Raw genomic sequence first — 5,087 nt, forward strand, 5'->3', positions numbered from 1 at the left:
TACATAAACATAACAGCCAGAGGGATTCCACAAAGAAATTAGCATTTCTTTTTATAAAACCAATGTCTGTATTTGAATTGATATAATGTGGATTCCTTTCCCAAATAATTGTACTTATTTTTCCATCCTTTTGGACAAAAGTCAATTCATCCTTATTTCCTCCGCCATCAGATTCAAGCTTCTTCTTCGCTTGCACCATCGTCCTTCCCCCGGAACAATGCCGCCTGCTGGTGACAGACAGATTTTTGGAGCCACTTATACCTCTCGCTACGCCTCTTCCTCTCTGCTTTTTGCTCTACTCGCACCGGATATGTCGTTGATCTTGACCTTTCCTTCGGCCCAAGTCAGTCTGTCATGTAGCTGYAAGCTACATTCTTCTAGAAGTAGTAGACAATGCACKTATCTCCGCTGTAAATGGTGTTGCCTACGAGGTAATTATTATTWATTTTTTTCTTCATGAAAATCGGTCAAGTTATGTAGTTAATTAATTCATGGCGTTGACTCCCACGMTATGCTAAGCTAACTAGCTAGATCGTTACTTTAGCATTCTAGCGTGCAGACGTGACCATTTCAGTTTTTATTCCATTACCTGTCAAACGGTCACTAACGATGTCCTTAGAATAAATAAGTTGCATGTCGAGCGGTATATGGACATAGATATAGCTATATTATGAACAGGTTAACGTTAGCTTAGTTAACGTTAGCTATGACTAGTGCGCACGTTGCTGATTTAATTTCAGTACATTTGATTGACAGCTGTCATTTAAAGCACACCATTCCACTTCCTATGCTTAWCTAGGAGTTTCGATTTTTAGTGCAGCCTTCTAATTYCACGATTGRTTGGGTGAAGGTGCATGCAATTGATAACGTCCTAACTAATTTGAGTTTACTCACGTGTCCTGTTCTTCTAGCAGGTATTTGCCAAAGTGTAACAGTTACATATGAAGTCATCATTTTTCGGGAACAATGGTGAAGTACTTTGCCTGCGTGAGTCATCTGAAAAGTTCCTGGGACCAAGTCTGCATCGCTTTCTGGGAGCGATACCCCAACCCCTACAGGTAAGAAAGATTACCCCCAACCCCTACAGGTAAGAAAGATTACCCCCAACCCCTACAGGTAAGAAAGATTACCCCCGCCTAATCGGGTAAAAGATTACCCCGCCCAACCCTACAGGTAGAGAAGATTACCCCGAAGCCCCTACAAGGTAAGAAAGATTTAAAAACCCCCAACCCCTACAGGTAGAAAGATTACGACCCAAACGTTGTAGCATAGAGACCATATAGCGACAATCAATCGTTGTAGCATAAGAGACGTATTAGACATCGTTGTAGCATAGAGACGTATAGACATCGTTGTAGCATAGAGACGTATAGCCAATCGTTGTAGCATAGAGACGTATAGACATCGTTGTAGCATAGGACGTATAGACATCGTTGTATGCATAGAACGTATAGTATATCACGTTGTAGCATAGAGACGGATAGACATCGCAACGTTGTAGCATAAGGACGTATCACACGTTGCACCTGTAATCTTTTCAGTATCCCTTTAAGCTGGAAAGTCTCTCGGAATCCCAACCTAAAACCCATCCCATTTCCTCTCTCCCAGCAGGTCTCTAACTGTAATACAATATTACGAATGAACTCCCATCTCCTCTCTCTCACAGACAGATACCGTTTTTTACAATTCAATCATCTCTTCTCTCCCCACAGTAACCATGTCCTGACGGAGGCACATCACTTCAGGAGGTAACTCCCGGTAACCGCCTGGTCTCTAGGCGACTGCTGACCAAAACTAACCGCGCCCCTCGCTGCGATGGAGAAGTACCTGCCGGTTACTATGTGCCAGGCACGCCTACATCATGAGGATTCCATCGTGGACCCCAGAACAGAACCATGAACAACGCTGACTTGGAACATCAGCCACGCACGCATGATGGTAGTGTGACGGCCGGGATTCGAACCGCGACCGTATTATGTGTGACCGGCCGGGATTTGAACGTGGGTCTCCTTTTGGTCTGTGACTTGTGTTAGCCGCCGCTGAGCTAAGTAAACGCCATAGGCATTCACTCAGGGAGCCAACAGAAGTCTTCATTTTCATCTGAATACTATTTTGAGTTGAGCAGTATTTCTCTGGTGGGAGTTCCCTGAAGTCACTATGAAGACCAGCTCTACACTGTATATCTCCTACTTCAGTTGTTTAAATCACATAAGACTCCATGGGCTGTATATACTTATATATATATATATATTATAATATATATCAATAAATAATTGTGTATTTTTGATTCCTCTGTCAGTCTCGTGGAGGAGCGTTGTGAGTACAGAATTAACCCCCTGACAACACCAGCTGGACGGAGATTAACAGAGAGGCCTGGATCTCGTCTAAATCTACGGGCTCTCCAGACCTATACAGGTGTGTGTTTAACAGGTTGGTGGGGTTAACCTCTACAGGTGTGTGTTTATACAGCGGTGTGGGGTTAAAGGGCCAGTGGGAACTAAGTGGTGCTGGAAGGGTGGGGTCCTAGAAAGCCCCTGACTTGACAATCTTTCCACCGCCATCTATCTAGCCATCTGTGGATGTAATATGTACCATCTGTAGATATGTAGCCATCTGTAGGATGTAGATATGTAGCCATCTGTAGGAATGTAGATGTGTAGCCATCCTGTAGGATGTAGATGTGTAGGCCATCTGTAGGATGTAGATGTGTAGCCATCTGTAGGATGTAGATGTGTAGCCATCTGTAGGGATGTAGATATGTAGCCATCTGTAGATATGTAGCCATCTGTAGGATGTAGATTATGTTAGCCATCTGTAGGATGTAGATGTGTATAGCCATCTGTAGATATGTAACCATCTGTAGGATGTAGATGTGTAGCCATCTGTAGAATGTAGATGTGTAGCCATCTGTAGGATGAGATGTGTAGCCATTGTAGCATGTAGATGTGTATACGAGCTGCAGTTTGACTGTTCGCCTGTGTAGAAGTTGTTGAATGATATACTCTGGTATCAGACTTTGATAAACCCTCAGCCGTGTTCGCTGAGCCTTGTGATGGTATAACTGATGGGGGAGTGATGGTATGACTGATGGGGGAGTGATGGTATGACTGATGGGGGAGTGATGGTATGGCTGATGGGGGTGTGATGGTATGACTGATGGGGTGTGGATGGTATGACTTGATGGGGGAGTGATGGTATGCACTGATGGTGATGGTCTTGTTGTGATGGTATGACTGATGGGGGAGTGATGGTATGGCTAGGTGTATGGTCTTTTTGTGATGGTATGACTGATGGGGGAGTGATGGTATGGCTGATGGTGATGGTCTTGTTGTGATGGTATGACTGATGGGGGTGTGAATGGTATGAACTGATGGGGGAGTGATGGTATGACTGATGGTGAGATGTCTTGTTGTGATGGTATGACTGATGGGGGAGTGAATGGTATGGCTGATGGTGATGGTCTTGTGTTGATGGTATGACTGATGGGGGAGTGATGGTATGACTGATGGGGGAGTGATGGTATGACTGATGGGGGAGTGATGGTCTGTTGTGATGGGTATGAATGATGGGGGAGTGATGGTCTTGTTGTGACGGTATGACTGATGGGGAGTGGATTGTCTTGTTGTATGGTATGACTGATGGAGTGATGGTCTTGTTGTGATGGTATGAGCTGATGGGGGAGTGATGGTCTTGTTGTGATGGTAGGACTGCAGGGAGAAGTGATGGTATGACTGATGGGGGAGTGAATGGTTTCTTGTTGTGATGTGTATGAACTCGATGGGGGAGGATGGTATGACTAGATGGGGGGAGTGATGGTCTTGTTTGTGCTGGATGACTGATGGCAAGTGATGGCTACTTGTTGTGATGGTTGACTGAAGGGGGAAGTGATGGTATGACGGATGGGGGGAGTGATGGGTATGACTGATGGGGAGATGATGGTCTGTTGTGACGGATGACTGATCGGGGAGTGATGGTCTTGTTGTGAATGGTATGAACTGATGGGGAGTGATGGTTGTGATGGTATGGACTGATGGGGGAGTTGATGGTATGACTGATTGGGGGAAGTGATGGTCTTGTTGTGATGGTAATGAGCTGGAATGGGGAGTGATGGTATGACCTGATGGGGAGTTGGGGGGGGGGATGGTTGTGATGGTATGACGAATTGGGTAGAGTGATGGGTTGTGATGGTATGAACTGATGGGGAAGTGATGGTATGACTGATGGGGGGTGGATGGTATGACTGAGGGGAGTGATGGTCTTGTTTGATTGGGGAGTGATGGTGTGAATTTAGGTGTTGATGGTATGACTGATGGGGAGTGAATGGTATGGAGCTGTGGGTGATGGTTGTTGTATGGGGAGTGAATGGTGTGATGGTATGACTGATGGGGAGTGATGGTCTTGTTGTGAGGGGGAGTGAATGGTTGTGAATGGTATGACTGATGGGAGTGATGGTCTTGTTGTGATGGTTGAACTGATTGGGAGTGATGGTTGTGATGTAGGCTGATGGGAGTGTGGTATGATCTGACTGGGAGACGTGAATGGTATACTGATGGGTGAGTGAAGGTGTGATGGATGACTGATGGGAGTGAATGGTTGTGATGGTGATCTGAACTGGTATGTTAGTGTGGACATGTTCCTCTGTATCTTAACAGATTCCCGTTTAGTGATAACCACTCGATTCATCTCTGACCTCACCGGAGTTCGCCTGGCCCGGTTCGAAGACCAGTGTTACAAAGACATGAAAGGGTTTGAATACATCCTGGCCAAAATGCAAGGTAAGATGAGGCCAGTTGTTTTAATTACGCTATAGAAATAAGGTGGGCGATCAGTTCATTCCTTATTATCAGCGGTACTGGTGTTGTGGTGGAGCGGTAAGAAAGGTACTGTGTTGCGGTGACTGTTGCGGTAGAAACGGGTACTGTTTAAACGTACTGGGTTCGGTGAGAAGGTACGTGTTGCGGTAGAAAACGGTACTGTGTTTGCGGTAGAACGTACTGTGTTTCGAAAACGTTGTGTTCGGAAAATGGTACTGTGTTGCGGTAGAAACGGTACTGTGTTGCGGTAGAAACGTACTGTGAAGTGATTGC

At 45.5% G+C, this 5,087-nt stretch overlaps 1 long non-coding RNA gene across 1 annotated transcript; it reads left to right on the forward strand.

Moving 5' to 3' along the window:
- The first annotated feature begins 340 nt into the window (after positions 1–340).
- LOC112073792 (uncharacterized) lies at positions 341–1,938 on the forward strand. Its single transcript, XR_011476674.1, has 3 exons — positions 341–431; positions 912–1,058; positions 1,713–1,938. It is a non-coding gene; the product is annotated as an uncharacterized lncRNA (long non-coding RNA).
- Positions 1,939–5,087: the final 3,149 nt, after the last annotated feature.

The sequence above is a fragment of the Salvelinus sp. IW2-2015 genome, unplaced genomic scaffold (genome assembly GCF_002910315.2).
Source record: "Salvelinus sp. IW2-2015 unplaced genomic scaffold, ASM291031v2 Un_scaffold2370, whole genome shotgun sequence".
NCBI classification, from domain to species: domain Eukaryota; kingdom Metazoa; phylum Chordata; class Actinopteri; order Salmoniformes; family Salmonidae; genus Salvelinus; species Salvelinus sp. IW2-2015.